The sequence below is a fragment of the Syngnathus leptorhynchus genome, chromosome 2 (assembly GCF_054491065.1).
Source record: "Syngnathus leptorhynchus isolate UIUO chromosome 2, UIUO_Slep, whole genome shotgun sequence".
Classification (NCBI taxonomy): Eukaryota; Metazoa; Chordata; class Actinopteri; order Syngnathiformes; family Syngnathidae; genus Syngnathus; species Syngnathus leptorhynchus.
Window position 1 is genome coordinate 10,290,574 of NC_141196.1, and position 21,723 is coordinate 10,312,296.

Below are 21,723 nucleotides of genomic sequence, written 5' to 3' on the forward strand. Positions count from 1 at the left end.
GACACATAATAAGAAGATATATTTTTTAAGTTTCATCGAGTGTGTTTGATTCAGATAAAACTATATCGCTATTTTCATTGAATACCCACATTGAAATTTGAAAAAAATGACCTGTTTAGTTTCCAAATTGTAGTCTGACAAAAATAATTATATATATATATATATATATATATATATATATATATATATATATATATATATATATATATATATATATATATATATTTTGGAGGTTCGTCTGCGCATCTTGCTGAATGGTACATAGTTAATACGTCTGCCTTGATTGAAGCATAAATTCTTGCGTTTGCATTTCCCCACTGAAATTTGGAGCCCTTCTCAATCATGACAAGATATCCAGGCTGCACATTTGCAGGATGAGTGTGGCGGCTTATGTCGCCGCTCAACTTGCCCGTTACGGTAAACAGTGGGACCAACTGCTGTCATGCTTGGCTGAAATAAAAACAAACAACATAAAACACTTTCAGCCTCATTGGGGCACGTAGAAATGATGTTCAGTATTCAGGAAGTTGAGGTCAGGCTGTGAGTCCTTTGAGTAAAAAGAGAGGCCCATTAGTTAGCGCTGAAGACAACATCAGACGAGTAATTGCATTCCCCAACCTCTAATAGTTGCGGCTAATATATTCCCAAAGGAACATTGGATGGTTGCAAATAAATGCCAGCCATCTGTGTGCCTTTCGGCTACACCTGCCTCTGGAACGATTCGGATTTGGCATGTGTACTGTATGTGTAGCTGGGTTATCTCTGGCTGAGTAGTTTGATGAGTCACAGGTTTGGGGAGGAGCTTCACGGAAAGATAAAAATATAAATGTAGGTAGCGCAGCTTTTATTTATAGCCTACAGTGTATTTCATACACACAACACATTCCGTTTACATCATTAAAAGCATTTCAAAAACACAAAAAGTAAAAATATTTCTGAACGGTAGAGAAAAGAAGATACACAATAAGATTTTGTCTTTATTGTGTATCTTATTTCACTGACACAAAAGATATGTGATATTTCCCTCGGTATGTCAATACTGTGTAAGAAAATCCCACCAGCTAAAAATATGTCCATCAGAATAACGTCTGCCGCTTCAACACACACATGCACACCGCACACACACAAACACACACATGCACACACACACACAGGCAGATGACAAGCTCTGAACAATCCCCTGCTGCGTGTTGTGCACAAACAAGTCACATCACGTTTCCGGTCAAGGGCTTTCTCCATCATCAAACATTGGAATGGATGTTGATCCATAAATATTTAATTGCCCCCCTCATATTCCCAGCCCCGAGAGGAGACTCCCAACTTTCAATATCCGACAGGAGGGAAAAGCAAAGACAACAAAGCGTTTGATCGAAGCGTTAAAATGAAATGGCAGAAATGAACATGATGTTTGTCAACATGCTTCACTACAGAAAATGGAGAGTACACCCTTCCTAATGACTGAATATATCACAGCACAGCATGACAGTGATGTTCTGTTGACGTTCATGGCAGAATCGGACAGAGCATGAAGGGAGAGTGACGTAAATAAGGCTGAAGGATGACGAAACGTGTCAACTACTGAACCTTGTATAATAATGCATCAACTCAAAGGATAAATATGGTCAGTCCATCCAGGAAAGCACAGAGAAAGAAAAGAACAAGGTAGAGAAAGAGGAGAGGTATCAGTATGAATCAAAATGTGTTTTAAAAAGTGTTGTACCTGGCTGGTTACCATAGAAATGTTGTCAGTACCTCGCTGTGTGAGTGAACTTGCAGAATGATGACTGTCCTTTCCAGAAGGCAGTTTGACTTTGCAATTCATCATTCGCTGACTTGCAATCCACACAAAAAGGAAACAAATACAGTATGTTATGAATATGTTATGAAACAGTAATCCTTTGCTTTTTGTCACAAGTCAGTTTGGCTGCTGCAATGCTGCTTTGTGTGCCAGGCTTGCCTTTATCTATTTCAGTTCATCCAAAATGAGACTGCCCAAGTTTCAACTGCTCCCCTTAGAAGAGAGCACTTTACTCCATATCTGACTTCCCTTAATTGGCTTCTTGTTTATTCCCATGTTAATTTGACAATCGTTTCATGGGTTTGAAGCCTTTACTTGGTGTTGCGGCTTATATCACAGATGTGCTCCACTCATGCATTTTGTTTCCTTTGTTCTGGTCAGCTGACCAAATGCTGCCACCTTCTTAATTGCCATTTTGAAATTGTGGAATAAATTACCTCAATAAAACAGAAATGCCCTGGCAATTCATGTTTTTAAGTCTCAATGAAAAATTTGTATTTCATCAAGAATGGGATGTTGATATTTATTGTCTTGTCTGTCCTTGTACAATATGTGTTCATAATGCTGTTTGGATTTTATTTCCCATCTTACTTGCAAAAATCTTAATTTATTTTGTACATTGCTTTGTTAGACAGCTGTTGATTTTATGAATGCTTTAATTTTGAATTTGATTGGTTGACTGGTTGTCAAACAGCTGTTTGCATTTTAATGTCAAAACGTATGGCATGTATGAGCACTATGCCAATTCTGAAATCGCTTTTCAAGGTGAAAATACAAACCACAATGGGGTTCATTATGACTTTTAGTTTTTTTTTTTTTTTTTTTTTTTTATAACATCATGCATGGCAAGCCTTGCAATAAATTTTCCTCAAGGTAGTCCCTTGTTGTGACTGAATGGTTAACGCTAAGACATGAAGTGCCTTTAGGTCTGCACAAGAGTTTTAAACGAGATATTTACTGACAGATGATAGAACCCAAAATAAATATGAATTTGAAGGGCAAGAAAGTGATTGCGTGTGACATATGGCTGTCTAAAACATTATTGCTCCAACAGATTTGTCATTCTCGTACATTTTTCTCTGATGGAGCGCTTGTCAGCTCTGCTTCAGGTTCTTAATTGTTTCATTGGTTCTATTGACAGCTTCTTTGTCTCACTGTTCACAGAATCTACCCAGGTATTATTATTTTCTTTCTTTTTTTTATCAAACAACATTTTCTTGTTTGTACACTGCAAGCAAGCGACTGTCAACTTTTCTGTTATCCTGTATGGTATAGGGCAAGGGGTCTCCCGGCAATTGTGAGCAGAGGCTTTATCAAACTTACAAACAGAAATAAGGCTGACAGAAAACACAGCTGTTTAAGGTGTACTTTGCCTTTTTTTTTTTTTTACCTGAAGTGTTGTGCACTCCTCCCCTGTGACTCCAAACAGGATAAGCTGAAACAAACATGGATGGATGTATCAATAATTGAAAGCGCTCCATTCCAATGGTAAGAGTCAACTATATTATACTATATTAAGAGACCTGTCAATGGAATCAAAATTTTCTGACTGGTGTAATCCAGTATTCTCATGCCAGAGATTTTTTTTTTTTTTGCCAAAGCAGAGGAGCATGCCAATTTATGCCATGACTGACTGTGTGGAGTATGTTTATTATATGAATAAATTTGGATTTACTTGGGCCTATTATGGAATTTTTCCTGTTTAGTATTTAAATATCACATTATAGGATTACATTACTAAAGGCCTATTATCAACTGCTCACTAGCCAATGCTGCGGGGCTTACTGTAATTGTAGCAGTTCAGTTAATTAGCTATAAAGACGGAAAACTCTATGTAAAAAAAATCAATATAAATTGAAAAAAATAAAAATTCAAGATGCCCCCTGAACACATTGAGTCTTTTGGTGAAGACGAGCCTTGCCTAAGTATCAATTTAGCATCTGTGCTTTGAAGCTGTGCCCGTATCTTTTCATGTTCCTGTTATGCTTCATAAAGCGAAACACGAAAAAACTTTACAGGTGAACCAGCAAATTCACATCATGAAAGTGCAAACCAAGTATAAAAAGCACCATGCAGTCTCATGCCTTGTTAGAATCCATCTATTGGAACTAGCCTTTTTTTTTTCCCACCTCCTTGTTAAGTTAGGGAACCGCATTTGCTTGTCAGCCATTTTGACTTCTCCTTCAATGCAACACTGCAGTCGCTATGGGAACTGGTACATGAATTACCGTCTGTATAATTCCTCCACCCCACCCACCCACACACACACACTACACTGACTTACAGATAGAATGACAGAAAGAACTAGCAACATTAAAGGAAGCAAGACAGGAGATGTATGACGGATAAGGAGGAAAGAGACGGGCTTGTTGCCCCCACTGAAAGTTTTTCTTAGTGGCTAACAGAAGAGGAAAGATGGAGGGGAAGATTTCTAGATCTTGCCAAATGAGACAGGGAGGAAAGCCGAGAGGAGGCGCAGTTTGTGACGGTTTGGATATTGATGAGTGGTGTGCACATAAGAGACGACGGTGACGGGAGAGAGGAGAACAGGAAATACTAAATGTGCTTACGTATTGACTGGCAAGTGTCGGCACAGTCGTAAAGGCAATTATTTTGTGAGGTTTTAAAATACACTTTGGTGCATTGGAATGACTTAACTGTGAAACTATTTGAAAGCTTAATTCTCAATATAATTTATAGTATTTGGTCAGTTGAGGTTCCAAGTGGTTGAAGCGATGCAATATGTGTGATGTACACCACTGCTGGTCGCGGGTCATCACTGGTGCTTCATTAGTGAGCTTCAACATTAGAACATTCATTTGCGAATACAAACAAACAAAATAAATGTGTCGTTGCTTTTCTTTGGCACAGGCAATGTTTTCTTGCTAGTCCTAACCTCCTTCCATGCAAAAAGTATCTCATTACTGTAGCCGTCAGACCTGTACAGATATTAACATTTTATTATACTAATTTGAATATAGATGTAAATACATTGAAAGCACAGCTATAGCGAGAGGCATTTACGAGGAGGTCCTGAAATATAACACTTCTCGAGCATTTAACGTGAGGCACGTGATTAAGTGTTCTTAATATATTGCTGGGCTCCAGTACGTGGGGACAAGCTGTATAGAAAATGGATAAATAAATAAATAAATAAATAAATAAATACATAAATAAATAAATAATTATTATTCACTCGGCTTTTTTCTATCACCATGTAAACCGTCTCTCTAGCCTTTATTTTCAAAGTTCCAACATTCAGTTTCAGTCTGATTTCCCATTTCTTTTTCTGCATATGAATATTTCCTTCTCTGCTTCGTCTTTGAGAGCCATTTGCTGAATATACATTGTGAAACTGTTAGTTAAAAATGATGATGTGGTTGTTGGTCGCATTCAATCTGGTGTAATTATTGATTGAAATGTACTACCTAACATTAATTAATGTGAAATTATCTCACAAAAAAAATGAAACTAAGTAGACACTGTAAACCCTTTTTTTCATTCGAAGTCGGTCAACTTTCATTGTAATAAGATCATAAACTCCTGGGGACCTGCACGATTACGTAATTATGAGCTGCACAGAGATTGTTGGAATGCTACATACAATTTTTGATGGAGCGTCCTGCCTGTATGTTACAAGTTTAACCTTCTAATGGTCACAGCAAAGGAGTGATGACCAAAATTATTGTTAGGGAACAGTACAGTACAGTACAGTCTATTCCATTACACAAAATAAATTTTAAAAAAGCATTTTATGCAATAAAAAGCAGACACATTTATGAAAGTTGCTTCTATTGTTTCCCCTTCTCTTTTTAAGCTCAGTCATGCTCAGGGAAATCATGTAAAATCCACAGTTTAAAAAATGAATGACTTAAAATGATATATTTAGTGACGTTATTACTTTTTAAGACCTTGTGATAACGTAGTTTTTCTTTATTTATTTATGATCTCGATATAACATGGTGAGTCAGTTACAAGTTAGCGATGGCTGTTGTTTTCATGATGACGCCTTGCTTCATGAGCCGGAAGGAGGCTGACTGTCACCGTTGAAATCGGAAAAGATTTACAGGGCCAATTACTTCACTGAAGTATGAAGCTGAGTGTGAGCCAAGTAACATGAGGTCATTGTCTCAGGCAGACAGCTTACAGTGGGCTAATCAGCCCAAACCTCGTTTTACTCCTTAAAAGAAAAGTGATCATCACACGAGGCATGGCTGCAAGATTAGTTCCCATCAATTAATGAAACCCTTAGTGGAAAGGCCAGACAATTCAGGAGCCATCTGGTTCTCGGTTGCGCATAAAATACCCCATAGAATGTAGATCTAATTTTATGCAAATTAGATAGCCTGCCGTAACAGAGACATACTTTAAGAAGATTGTGTGTAGCAAGTGTATAGAATTTGGCCGATGATGCTGCTACTCAACACGGGGTTTAAAAAAAATAAAAAATAAAAAAATAAAATAAAAAATATATATATATATAAAAAATAGATATGCTGTGTGTGTATGTGTGATGAGTTCAGAACTATATTACGGCCATTTTTAATCTGGACCTCAGCAGCCCATTAAAAATGACAATTCATACAGGCAATTTACAACATGAGATATTGCAACTGAAATAAATTGACAGCTTACTGACTGCAAAATAATTACAAGTAAATGAGTTTCAATCCCACCAAGAAGGGAATCACAGTGAAGGCAACATGTTCGTAAACAAAACTAAAACCACAAAGCTTTTAACATGAAAGATATTAAAAACAAAAGAAAGTTTTGAAGACATTTAGTGAGGTGTGCTATGTCACACAAATGCATTGCCATAATGACAGTAATGAAGCAACAGCAAACCAACAATGTTAGGTTGTGTTGTTGGTTGATCGTTTATCTAATTTTTTTAATCTTTTTTTCATTGCCTAGCTAAAATAGTTTCTACATGGATCTATCTCAGTGCTTTCGCAGTAAGCTTTTAGTTTCTTTTAATTGAGTTGTTTCCTTCCTTGGTGTGATTTTTTTATATTAAAATCCTAGTGTAATTAGCATTATTAACACATATCTGGCTCAGTCTGCAGCTTTATACTACATGTCAAGATGGAGTCAGGTGATCTGTCTTTACGTGAAAGACTTTAGGCTGGCAAAAGGGTCAACAACATCGGACTGACCTGGAGTACAATCGATACATTATAATCCCAATACCCGGCGGACTTCAGATGGGAAGCAAGTGGCGGTACATAGCTCTGGCTCAAGGAAACACAGAAGGAACTGAAAGTCTTGATGAGAATATATTAGTAATGAAACTGTTTCCCCAATGTTACAACCGTTACCTCAATTCTACTAGAGTGATAAATCTAACGGTCAAGCTGCACTTTCCCTCACCTCTGCCGAGAGCAACGGATGTGATGGCAAAGACTGATTTATCACTCAGGTCAATTTGGTGAGTCTGTGATTAACATTTGACCTTTGGAGTCACATTTTACCCTCTGGAGTGACCACAGGCAAGTGTTTCAAGGGCTGTTGAGCAAAAAAAAGCCACTGATGCATCAGTTAATGCTTATCAACAGTAGTTATGGCTCATTGACCTGAAATTTAACATTCTGCTCATTAGCGTCATGAAGCAATAAATGCCGTAAAGGAGAAATTTGACATATTTCACATCATTATGTGCAATTTCAACAAACATAAATATTAAATGTGTAAACTTACAGTATCAAGCATGTATTCTACTTTTAATACATTTCAACCCAATAGAAGCTATACAATAGGTTCGCAAATCATTTTCGAGCCAAAGATTCCTTGGCGAGGTGAAATGTTTACCTCAGATCCCCACTTAACTTCATACATTAGAGTATGAGCACATTGCAAGCGGGTACATGGACATATTTAATCATTTATATTATATTGTATAGTCGGTCATTTCATAAGCCTGTCAAGAAACATGTTGCCCTGGGAGACAAAAATATCACAAAAGCTATGCTATGCGTGAGCTCAAGTGGCTCATTAAAGCTCAGATGTTAGAAAAAAGTGAATGAAACTGCTACAGTGGGTATGAATATTATTCTTGTCAAGTGTTTTCTGCCTGATATTTATAGTTTAAATGCCTGTTTAAAGGGGGCTTATTCAAAGAAGCCGAGTCATCAATGAGAAATGGGCGTTTGCGCCGTGGTAGCAGTGAACACAGCTGACTTGTTTCCCAGCCACTGGAGACAGCAACATGGCAAATATTTAAGTGATTTGAAACAAAACAAATAGACACGCCACACAGATGGTAAGGTTACATAAACAGCTGTGGAATGGGCTTTAACATTGTGAGGTCTGACCTGCAAAATGAACACACCACCAGGGAGGCAAAATCTGTGAAAATCTTTCATTTCTCTCCTGTGCACCGAGCGGGAATGTTTTAATTTGTGTATTATCTATGCATTTTGTTTTTTAAATTATGCACAAAACAGCAGCAGTTGATGTCCATTGACCATCTGAATCCAAGATTTATTACATCTGTCACAACAACCCAAGTAAAAACATACACCTGTTGTCTAAGTGTGAAAGTGAATGTACAAATTAAACAGCCCATCCAATTTCACAGCACACGCTTTTCCTTCGCTACAAATGGGTAAACTGAGAAGACAAAACGCTTGAAATACCTGTGCAATCTAATTTGATCAAATATAAGATCTGCGTATGGAATTTCCTATCACAAAGTTGATCAATCTGATGCCAGGGTGCAAAACAGGTCTATAGCAACTACAATAATGAATATAAAGCTTTGAATGACTCATAACTCATGCTGCGGCTCTCGGGTGAAAATCAAAATGGAACTTAGTGATGTGGGTGTGTATACAGTCTTACGAGCATGAACGCATACTCAGGTTGCACAGCGACAACAAACAAGGTTGTCATGGTCAGTGTGTTTGTTAAGGTATTGTACCAACTTTATAATGAAGATTCTGTGGAGAACCCACAACGCTTATTCCTTCCTCGAGTCGGTGTTGAAATAGTGATAGTATTTGTATTCTATCTGTTGTCTTGGTTTGGCCTTTAGGAATCCTGAATGCACAACAGTCAATTTGAGAGTGTGTGTGTGTGTGTGTGTCCTCTGCATTCCACAATCATTACAATGGTAACTCAACTTTCGAGTGGTCAAACTTTTTTTTTTTTTGTGCTGTGTGCAATAATTTGCTGTATATGTGTGCGTCAGACATTCCGCTTCTTAACTTCACACCTTAGGGCAGCAATTGTACAGATATGTAAAGTTCTAAAACAAAAGAAACAACTGTGCTTGCTTAAAGCTGTTGATTTTTTTATTATAAAGTGGAATCTTTCAGCAAAAATAGATATCAAGCAAATCAGTTTTGTTATGTATACAATCAGACCACAAAACTTTGTCTCGTAAAAAAAACATTTAGCGTAAGGCTAACGCAACATATAATTCAAAATGCCACAGACAGGCTAACAAGACAAACATTGAGGTTGCTTTAGTTGTAAAGATGTCAACAACAGATATTTGGACATAGTTGATGCAAAAATGCAAGTGTCATTTGTCAATATCAGAAAACCCAACCTCCAAAACTTTTTATGCACAGAAATAACAGAACCCGAGTGACTGTGCTCACGGAGGAGGAAAGAAGTTTCTCAAAACTCCAAAGCCAAAGCAACCCAAAGAAAGAGCGCTAATGTCACAAACAAAAATGTGAGACGGTCAAACCAACACATCACAAAAAAAAATGGTTCAGCCAAGGACGAGATCCTAACTCATAAGACCAGCAGAAGAGTTACACTTCTTTTACATGTACAACGTATTTATTTAAGACGACAATACTATCTGGTCATCCATTTTTCTGCTCAAGAATACAAATTCATTTGCAGACTAGTACAGAGACCTCAACAAAGAAAAACCATCACCTCAACATTCAGCAACTACATCACAAGAATCAGTTGAACAAGGCACCATTGAAAGCTTAATTATTCAAGAACCTCTACGGGAGACACATTTTGGAAGATGTGACTTATCACTAAGGTAACCCTTCCACCTGTGTTTGATGTTATGCGCCTCTTCAGCAGCCGGTTATAATTGGTGAACATTGGGACAGGGGTCCCTGAAGGTTAGCTTGTTAGCTACAAGCCATCTCTGACAAGCTGCAAATGAATATGGAGTAATGGCAAAAAGGTTCTTGGTAGTTTCTCATCTAAGCAAATTTGAAGTCAAAAGCCGCCTCGTCTATCTCCAATCTACACTAGTGCATTGGTAAAGTCATCATTTCAGCAAACGTGAAAAAAAATAAAAAAATGTTAGGCCAAACATAAATAAATATATGTAAAATAATTTGCTAAAAAATGCAGTGCTGTTACATGATGGATTTACTAGAATAATGATAACCATCTGATATCCCCAACCGAAATGTTTGTCATCTTCATTCAGATGCAGTAAAATTATTTGATATCGATTAAATAGCGGAAGGAGGGGAAATGGAAGCTATTGACCATGTGGGAATAAAGAAATTAGATGGAATTCCCCTTCAACCAAGTATCTTAAAAAATGTATTCCCCAGATGTCTGGGTTTCTGTGTCAAACTCTGAAATCTAATGAATCCTGTGCAATAAAAATCCCCACACTACTTTATCTAATCTTTAATTTGACGCGTGACTTCAGTGACACCGCTGTTTTACAATCACACTCTAATTTCCCCCAAAGCCAAATCTGAACAGTCTCATGATACGGACGTACCAATGATTAATTGTGAGCAATTACCATCTCAATGGGGGGCCTCATCTTCAGTCGGCACCCATTCAAAGACAGCTAGCCTGTAAATACTGTAGAGGGATGTTCTCTTTGTGCTACCTGTCATTTTTTCCCAGAATTCTTCATTCAAAATGACATTGACACCAGAATGCATCAAACATCTCAATTTGGCGCTCATAAATTTGTTCTTCCCCTTAAGTCATGCACACTTGTAAAATCTTTTGGGAATTGAACTAAATCTACTGGGTTCACATTAAAATTGAATCTTTCTAAAAACTGTGGCTATTGTGACTTATTGGCTTAGTGACTTCAGAAGGCTGCTGAAGTAAGCTTCTAAAAAAATCACCTGCTGGTCCAAAATGGCCCAAGTAGTGAATATATTGAGGCGAAGAGATCATATTTCTCCAGTGTGACGTCCACTGCATTGGCTCACTGTAAAATTTACTATTTTGAATCCGTCTTTCACCTCACCTATAAACTGTCAAGACCCGTTGCGCTTTGAAGAGTGTGTTGTGCATTATGAACTTACCAGAGCACTGTGCTCCCAAATGTACATTTTTCTTGTGGGTCCCAGAATCTTTACAAGAACAATGGGATGCAGGACCTTCACTTATCAGTCTCCTCTCCTCTGAAACCATTTGCCAGAATCGTTATGGGAGGCAAACACTCACCCCATTGCAGAGCAGACTTATCACCTTCCTCTTTGATTAAGCTTATCAACCGGGCTGACTCAGGATAACATTAAGATGTCTTGGGGTTGGACCAGGAGTAGGCAGTTAATTTTCCAAAAGGTCCATGTGAGAAACCGGAATGGTTGTCAAGGGGCACACCAACGTGCCGCCCTCAATTGTGTTCAGTATTTATTTCATGTCTTTATGTTAAGGAGAGAACTCCGCTAGGTGGTGGGCAGGGTGTTGTGATGATATACATAAATATAGCAACTTTGTTGCTAATTGGCAGTATTGATGGTACAAGTTTCGCTTGCTCGCACTAGAGAAGATAACCAAGAGACCCTTCCTTCAAATTTGTATTTTTTTTTTTTTATTTATTTATTTATTTATTTTTTTTTTTTTTTCAAATCAAGGCTTCACCATTTAGTAAGAATGACTGGACTTCTTTAAAATTAAGTTGCATATGCATCCACATGAAATGTAGATAACAAAAATAAACACAAACAATATGCAAGTGATATTTATGTTCTAACAGGACAACATATTTTGATTCTGAAGATTTAATTAAAATGCAATAGATTAAAGTGATTTAGATGGGATTGCTCAGTCTCCCTTTGGGACTGTTTGATTGAACAGTTAATGTAGATGCAGTGAAATTAATGTTTTTTTTATTGACTATGGTATTAACTGCTTTTCTGTTTTGAACATGTACTGAGTTCACATTATTCCAAATTGTGAAAGCAAATAAGGATGTTAGAACAAAGTGATAAGAATGAAACACAACTTAAACAAAATAACACATTATAGTCTTAAGAAACAACATACAGTATTTCATAAAGTGTTAGGTAACCCTTAAAAAAGTAATGTATTTGGTAAAAAAAATGTTTAAAAAAAAAAAAGGTCATATCAGTGATGGCCTGGATGGAGAATGAATCACAATGGACCTCTTCCAGGTAAACAGACATTGGAACATTTTCAAGTTGGTTCTGTATGTTTCCTTCCCGTTGTTTGTTTTCCTCTATTGCGACATCAAGTTATGCTTTTGTATGTGATCATGTAACACAAAGAGAAAGTTTTCTGAAGGCTAAACTCTCATTCAAGGTTTGACAGGTTTTAGAGTTGCCTTTTAAAAGTGTGGCCTCGGTGGGCCACGTATTCTCAATCATTCAGCGGATGCAGAAATGGGACACATCTTATGTGTCTTTACAAATTAATCCTGAGCACATCTTGACATGCATTAAATCATTAAATTTGTAGTTTTTTTTTTCTAATTTCAAATTGTATTTGTAAGTACTAAATAAAGTAAAAAGCATTGTTTAAAAAATTGATTTATTGCTTAACTGCCACAATGTCATTTTTGTTGCACTGTTGGATAATTTTTAGGAGGTCAAAATCCCCAACATTATTAAAATGAGTTATTAGTAGTGCTGGTACTATTCATTTTCTATAATGTTTATCCTGCTAAGGGTAACAGTGTTGTGGAGCCTGTCCCGACTGACTATAGGACTGACAGTCCCCTATAGCCTTCTCAGTAGTGAATCACATATCGAGAAGTGAAGAGAGAATAGATACTATGATTAATATCTATGATGTCAGCTTTGAAAGAAACAGATTGCATAAGAAGTGGTATTGAGTGGGCACGGAGTACTTCAGCACAGGGGACAATCTCGTGCCAGCATCGATGTCACCGTCCCTCTAAAACCGCTCTCGGGGTGATAAAGGTTTTAGAAAGGCAAGGACAAACTAAGGAAAGTGAGAGGAGCAGAAAGGGGGATTGGGAGTCCCAGTGTGACTGGGCCTAATTGAAATAAATTCTGACTAAAGCAATGCCGTTAATGACATTTTGAATCCAGGACTCGAATAATGACATTGAGAGACCCAAGAGGAGGGAATCACTTAAAAACCGAGAGTCAAGGGAGGAAGGGAGGTCAAGTGAAGGCAGGAATAGTCAGGGAGACAAAAAGGACTGTGAATTAGAAGTCTGGGAGGTTAAGTTTAGAGTGTGAGTTTTTATTAAAGGAGCCGAGGGGGAAGAGAAGGCCACAGAGATGCTTAAAGACGCAAGCATTTAAGATATGACACATGGACTCTCTTGAAAGCATTCCAAGGACTGACATTTTATGTCTGTTTTACCACTTTCACAGGAAACTGGTAGGTCTAATGGAACATTATTTGGGACAAGCTCTCCAGAGAAACAATACCCATTTGATAATCTTGAGCAACACGTGTGTCACAACAGTGTTCCATCATTTCCATGCAACAGTCAATTCGGTTCATATCCAGCTCACCAACCAAATTTGGGCAAGCGGTATAGAAATTGGTTCTTATATTATGCAGATTATATTTGCTGGCTTTGATTTCAACACGCAGGCCCTAAGGAAACAAAGATGAAATAACTGTAAGTGTTGCCAATGAATTCAGTTTAGCACTAGCACGATTAACGTTATTGCCTCACAGCAATAACGTTCCAGGTCAGAATCTGTGTCAAGTCCTGTGTGGGGTTCATGCTTGTTCCTTCTAATTTTTCATGTGTCTGAGCATCCACACAATATCCCTGAACATTTCTCAGACTACGACGAGCAATGCCAGATGCGCCTGAGGCCGACAATGCTTCATAAGTTCTGTTTATTTGTATACCACTTAATTCTGGCAATCTGCCCTAAATCCATGCTGAAATATTTCAAATAGATAAAAAAAAATGCATTATCTTTTGTGCTACTATTTTGTCAAAAATATTGGAAGTAAAAAAAAGAGAGAATTAGCTAGGGCCTTTATTTGAGAGAATTCAACCTTGAAAACTTATACTTCATTCATATAGTTGTGAATCTCATGAATGGAGTTCAGTGGTCTGGAACCTTGGGATACTTGTTCTAAATTTACTTTGCTAATTTGTAACAATGAAAAAAAAAAAAAAGTGCAGACTTCTTTAAAACATGCACATATGCATACTGCAATGCTTTGTGTCCAGGGTGAGGATGTGGCGAGACACAAAGCAATAATTATATTGAACTAACAAAAAGAAGCAAATTAAAATGTAATCAAATTTTGAAAGCAAATATTCATTAGCGATATTCAAGTGGTTGTTAGCCATGATAATTAAAACGTTAGTGGCGGCACAGCACATTATACAGTATATATTTTGAGGCAAATACAAACTGTTGGCTTTTTCTTTTTTCCCATGAATAAAACAGGACAGCAGAACAATGAAAAAACAATTGTTGATTAGCAACACATTCATGTATGTAGATTACATTGATTCTCCTGTTAGATTGGTAAGCAAATCCGTGTTTTGCTGTAAGATGCTCTGATGTCACCTATAAGGTTGTTCATCATAAATATGAGATATTAAAATGTCCAGAGTCTGGGGAACTGATACCATGTTGCATGGTAAGCAGATTTTCAGATTACTCAAAATGTTTGATTATGAGAATATCTGCACTACATTGTTCAGAAGAGGAGAGAGACCGTCGGAGCGTGTGCAACCAATCTGCTCTTCATTTTGCACATATTGAACATTCTCTCCAAGGGCAATAATTCAAGCCAGCAAGTGTGGTAATGGAGCTCTGGCCAATTTTGCTTGGGAGACAACAGGCATACTGTAAAGTGGCTAGATTCCCCATTTGCGTTTATTTGCTTTCCGGGTTTCTTTCTCTCCATTCAATTCAACTCTATTGAATAGTAACCACCGCTGGAATGCAGGTCTTATGAAACAGGTGCCACGGTGGCCACGCAGATTCAATGAACACCCTGAAATACTTGTTTTGGAACATTTAATGTTGTTTGTGTGTTCATGTGCATGAAGGAGCTCAGCGGCGATCTGCTTTGTTTTGATATCAGCATAATCTTAGATTAGCCACTTCTATTGGCGAGCTCCAGAAGAGGGATGCCGTTTGAGAGAGCGAGAGAGAGCGAGAGAGAGAGAGAAAGAGAGTGATAAGAATGGATCCGATAGCAGACTGTGGCGGAGGAATAACGTGGTTGGAGGTAAAGAGATAAGAGAGATACGGCAGGTTGACAGACACGGCAAACAAACGGTGGAGTGACGAGACAGCGGAGGCTGGGAAAGGGAAGGCAAGGAGAAGGGAAAAGACAGTAGCTAAAATGCTGGTCGACATAAATGAAAGACTAGGGACTCTGCTATGTCACAGTGGGGACACATAAAGAGCATTGCTCATTTTCTCCCTCAATCTTGATTTTTTTTTTTTTTCTGTGTGGAATGCGCCGTCTTCCATCTTTAATCACTCATACTCACACTCGCATTTGCTTTCTCAGTAGCCCACGGGTTTTATTGCTTACTCTATTGTCCCCACGTTTTTTAGTGTGCTCGGGGAACACCAAGCTAGGCCAGTAGTCACCTAATATTTTCATCACTGCGATATTGCTAAACACTTAAGCAATGCCAGTGGCGCACCAACACCATCATTATCTACCTGTCTGTCAACTGCTGCCTGTCAGATAACAGCAGCAAGCTGCAGCAATTTGGCCTAAGGTATTGCATGAAAGTTCAATGGAGGAGGAGAACTCATGGATATCCATCACATATAAAAACACTTAAGGGACAACTGATGACAGAAAATGTTAAATATTGAGGAATAAAAAAAAAAAGGGCTCCAACATAAAGGGGATTTTCTTATTTGTGGCAAAGGTTCAGATGCTTGAGCAATCCTAAAAGTCTGTGTGTGCACGTGCCTGTATAACAGACAGCACGTTAGCTTCCATAGACTGAATGTTTGGTGCTTACCTAAAGATGTAGTTAGACAATATATCAATGTGACAGATGAAATAATGGTAAATTGACACATTCCACTCGTACTTCTCAGACCATTGCACAGGCCAATGTTTGTTTACCTGGTCACGCTGTTCAAATAGTTAAACGTCACTCCTTGGAATCCTCAAGGAAGGCGCTAGCTGTTAGAAGCTGTCAGGGTAAGCTTGGAAAGAGGACCCAAGTGTAGAGAAGCAAGGTAGAGGTGATGGGGCTCATTCAAAATGGTATAATATGAAACAAAGAGGGAAAAGGGCACAAATGGAGATGAAAAACTAAATAAACAGGACTTCAGGATCAAAATAAACACTAGAAAATAGGACACCACCTTGTCATGGCATGTCATTCGTAGCACACCACACAACACAGAGCACAATGACCCAATAAGAACTGACCAGAAAGCAGGAAATAAATAGACACCCTGCCGAGACAACAAGGAACACCTGGACAAGACACAAGTAGCCGAGGGAGCTGATTGGGAGACACAAGGGGCGGGGCAAACAAAACCAGGTCGAAACAATGACCTGACACGACAGACGTTAAAAGAACATACGTAAAACATGACATTGACCAACAGGGACAAGGAAAACAAATCAAAGTCAAAATCAAGACCAAATCAACAAAGGACATAACAGAAATGACATGACATTAAACCATATAGAGTACGTACCTTCCAGGTAATACAAGCCAAGCTTTCATAGTGGTTAGTGCTCTGGACTCTCACCCCAACGCCCCGAGTTCAAATCCCGGTGGGACCAAATAAATGTTTTATCATGGGAAAATTTGCAACACAGGGTTAGAGGTTAGGTTTGAAGCTAGGGTTAGGGATATGGTTAGGGCTAGGGTTGGGGTTAGAACTAGGGTTGGGGCTAGAGTGAGGGTTAGGGTTAGAGCTAGGGTTGGGATTAGGGGTTTGGGTTAGTGCTGGAGTTAAGGTTAGGCTAGGGTTAGGGCTTGGGCTAGGGTTGGGGTTAGTGCTGGGGCTAGGGTTGGGGTTAGGGCCAGGGTAAGGGCTAGGGTTAGATCTAAGGTTGGGGTTAGGGTTGGGTTAGAGCTAGGGTTGGGGATAGGGTTGGGGATAGGGTTAGGGTTAGGGTTAGAGCTAGGGTTGGGGATAGGGTTGGGGATAGGGTTAGGGTTAGGGTTAGTGCTGGAGGTAGGGTTAGGGCTAGGGTTGGGGTTGAAGCGAGGGTTGGGGTTAGGGTTAGTGCTTGAGTTAGGGTTAGAGCTAGGCTTAGGGTTGGGGATAGGGTTAGAGCTAGGATTGGGGTTAGGGGTTAGGGTTAGTGCTGGAGTTAGGGTTAGGGTTAAAGCTAGGGTTGGGGTTAGGGCCAGCGTTAGATCTAAGGTTAGGGTTGGGGATAGGGTTGGGGTTAGGGTTAGGGCGACGGTTGGGGTTAGGGGTTAGGCTTAGTGCTGGAGTTAGGGTTCGGGTTGGAGATAGGGTTAGGGCTAGGGTTGGGGTTAGGGCGAGGGTTGGAGTGAGGTTTTCAATTTAATTGGAGGGCCACCATTGCTTGCAAGGCATGAAATCAAAACATAGATTGTTACTGTTACCTCTCATCAATTCGTCCACAATTTTAAGCAATTTCAATGGTTTTGTGATTTTTACCCTCTTCATGATCGGGAAGGGAAAAAATAGTTTTATATGGTTACATTACCCAGAACACCATCCAACATTCTGCCACATCAAACTTTTACCAGACCGCAATGTCAAAGTATAATTATTCACGATTGCACTTTTAAGCCGTTATGGTCTGACCCATCATTAGCTATATACTACATAACAGCTTTGCTTTACAAGCAGACATGAGTTTAATAAAAGGGATTAGCAAAAATGCAGTGCACAAATTCTGTACAAAATGTTAATCTGGCCACCTGAGATAATGCAGAACAAGTGATAAGGCATGTTGTGTGTCCACAGTAATTAGGTTGTTCAATGTTTGGGCAGTGATTAACAATAGAGGGCTTGCTGTGATTCATCAGAAAATGTTGAGAAAATTATATTAAGCATGTATATTGGCCATATTTCAATTTTTGTTTGGGGTTACAAAGTGTGTGGTCCTGTGTGAACCCCCAGTTGCATTGATAAAATGTTGTGGCCACTTCCAGCATTTAAATTGCCAATCCCTGCTTTCGACAATAGTTCCTATAAATTGCTATTTTGCCTTACAAAGTGGCTTTGACACACAAGGCAATGACTACCACTCGACATTTCCTAAAAATAAATGAGGCTGATGAATTCCCATGAATCATTTTAGTCCAATTGTGAATTGGTTCCTTTTTACTTTTAAAAAGATAGTAAAGTTTTACCCATATTAAACATTTTAAAGTCACCACAGACCTAATTAGTGCTGCATCTAAATATGTAAGCACAAATAGAGAAACCAAGTAGCACATAAATATGGATCGGTACACACAAACATCTGCATTCTCAAATAGTGCGCACACACGCGCACTCACACTATTACCAACATAAATCAGTTTTCTCGCTGCCATAGAGGCCACTAGAACCTCTGAACTGCGGAATCACTTTTCATCTTCTCTCATGCAACTCTTCAACTTTCTCATTTCTTTTGCCACTTGCCTCTTATCTGTTTGTTTCAATGCCGCTCTATCACTCTCAAATCTTCTTCCTGCACTTTCAGTCTCTCTGCTCTTATCTGCTTCAAACTTTCAAAGTGACTCGGCAGCCAGGTCACTCGCTTGTGTAGAATTGTCAAACGGAAATAGCAGGCCACTACAAGTCAAGGTAAAAGAGAAGGAGAATGATAGAATAAGTTTTCATCTGTGATTCGCATAGCAATGCTACAAGTGTACGAAAAAAAAAAAAAAAAAAAAAAGCCATGTACATCAACTGGCACCTAGAGCGAGGACCGCATCCACTGCGCTCATTATAACTTGAGTTCAGCTTGCAGATTGAAGGAAGTTAGTAGTTATGCACTCCACAAATCTAGCCTTTATGGAAGAATGGCATTAAGAAGAAGCATTAGGAGATTTTCCAAAACAAGTTAATGCAGCAGGTTGCGTTGGTGTTGTAAATGTGTTATTTTGTTGATGTGAAAACAGCAGAAATGGATGTGCTCTTAGCTTGCGGATGATGATGTGTTGATCATAGTTGAGAGGCGGTGAAGGTCAGTGTAGCATTTTGTCTCCTCTTTCAACTGTGGAGAGTTGTCAGTGAACCATTGAACCCCGTGTGATGAGTGTTGAATCCCTCAGCAGGGGTCAAAACTAGAGCGTCAACATCTATATATGTGTAACTATATGACATGTACTATGTTGCGACTTTTGTCAGTTTTCTTGATGATAAAATTACAGACTCAATTCAGAGAAGTCTGACCTTAATTGACCTCTCTCTGGAATATATTTCAGACGGGTTTCAAAGTGTAAGCCAAAGCGGTGGAGATTTTGTAGCCTGAGGAAACTGGGGAGTCATTAGTAACACAAATTTTTTTTAGGGTTAAGCTAAACTATTTTAACCTAAGCACAGCTAAAATAAAAGAAACTGAGCTAAAATAAGATCATGTAAGATAGCCTATTCATAACATTGCTTGAGTGATTCGTAATCATTTCTCTTAGTGTCGTCTTTCTTTCTCACTCAACTGTTTGAAAATGTCTTCAGATAAAAACTTTGCAATCACCTTTCAGCATGAAGTTTACATTGGGGAGAATGTGTCTGATTATAAGGCAATGTCTTCTGAAGACCCTCGGTGCATACACCTGTCAAAATGTCACACACACACACGTACTTGGCACTTCGAGAGCAATCCTTGATTCAATGTAGTTGCTTGATAATCAGTACACGTTAGTTATATGAGCCCCCCCCCCCCTGTCCCCCATTTCCACCATCCATGAATTTTTGACTTGGATTTCACGTTTAATCCAGTTTATGCATGGTTCAAGTATCTAATGCAGAATTAAATGGATAAATGAGGCTCATTTCAGTGTAAACCTACTGATTATATGAAAGGTCTTGACGAGGACACACATACCCGCACGCCGCCGATGGTAATTGAATAGCTACAATTAGAAAGTCGGCCAATTCCATATTTTCAATTAAAACTTAAAATGACAGGAAAGAAAAGAAAATATGCAGTAACTGGGACACATGCGGTCGGGCTATGTCAAATCTAAATTATTTTTAACTCGAGTAATTCAACAAATCAAGCATGTCCTCCAGTTAGCAATGCGTAATTGTCAAATACTGCGTTGCCAGCAGCCCTCGTGAGCCGGTGCGCAACATAAAATTGAACTTTTTCTCCTCTTCTCAACGACAGATCAGCATCCCCAGTGTTGCTTTAATATCATATATCAGAAAACCAAACTGAACAATTCCTTTTTTCTGCGAGGTCTTGACAAATATGACGCAAAATTGTGGAGACTGATGGAAAATGAAATCGGGTCGGGCCTATGATTCATATTTTAAATATAATCTGAGTTCCTCTGCCATGTGTTACATTTAAAATGTTGAGAATAAAAACATCAATTACTAAATTCAGAGACACACGGATATGACAATAATGGTAACACTTTAGCTAAATGGAAACGCATACAAGAATAATCCAGTCAGCCATCTACTGTGTTGAAATGTCAAGCGTTAATTGGTTCACTTTGGTGAGCACGATCTGACCAAATGACTCTAGCCTGAACACAAAGGCTGCTGCCTATAATATGTAAAGAATTAATGGAACAGTTTCAAGCAAGCAACAGAGGCATGCACTGACTTACAAGTGTTTGCATCCTCATATGCGCAGTCACTGACATCTATGCAAATATGTCACTCTGAGGTTGAATGACTGAATGCAAGTGTGTCCTGCTAATTCAATGGGATTAGAATTAATTAATTAGAATAGAAAAATGTACTGAGGTTCTGGGTTTGGGTTCCAGATGCCTGCATAAACATTCATTAGGCAGAAGAGACCAAACAAACACGTTTAAGTAACTCTGTCCATTCATTTGCGTCTCTTTCTTTGCTAACTTTCTCTGTCAGTAGGCATGTCTGTTTGTTCCTAATGCTACACTGCCTCTTCTATTTCAGCCAGTCGATTCCTGGCCCGTCCAATTGTTCTTCCTATCTTCTCTAACAAGAGTGTATGTTGTATTTAATTATCCAGTCGATTATTATTATTACAGTGATTTTGTTTCTTGTGCGTCCTTTCATGTCTGTCTTAATAAAACATACCTTCACATCCGTTTTACTTTGTAATGCTTTGCTGCAGCATGCTTGCTTAACTCTATACGAGAGGGACATGATTTTGGCATATTTGAGAAGCTGCTGTTAGAGTAGGTTACTGCTATACTGCAGAATTTTAAAAGCGATGTTACAAAAGATATAAAAGAACGAAAATAGGAACGATGACAGTTATAAGTTACAGCAGAGTGATGTTCATGGGCATTGTATGTCTGTAAAGATAGACTGAAATGTTATGTAACATCTCCACATATAATCAAGTGCAAAATGTAGCAAATGGGCTGACCGTATCCAAGTTTACTCCATTGAACAGACTTGTGTGGAAGTGCCTTACAAAGATGAGAAGTGAGCAGATGAATGCTACGAGACAGTTTTCCTGTCCAATTTTGTCTCCTTTTTTTGCCACTGCATTCTTTGTCTGACTTTCATTGGGTGCCACTAGACTATATGACAGGTCTTCAGGTCTGCCTTTGTTCGATGTGGGGGAAAAAAACTATGACAAAGTGTGGCTCACCCCAGGCTACTGTCAAAGTGTCACTTTGTCCAAAACTCAAATTTCCCGGA

General features: G+C 38.7%; 1 long non-coding RNA gene across 1 annotated transcript; it reads right to left on the reverse strand.

Annotated features, from left to right (window-relative positions):
* Nucleotides 1-1,701: 1,701 nt before the first annotated feature.
* Nucleotides 1,702-16,331, reverse strand: LOC147060678 (uncharacterized). The gene is made up of 3 exons (XR_015065559.1): nucleotides 16,049-16,331; nucleotides 3,189-3,233; nucleotides 1,702-1,832 (listed from the first exon to the last, which is right to left on the reverse strand). It is a non-coding gene; the product is annotated as an uncharacterized LOC147060678 (long non-coding RNA).
* Nucleotides 16,332-21,723: the final 5,392 nt, after the last annotated feature.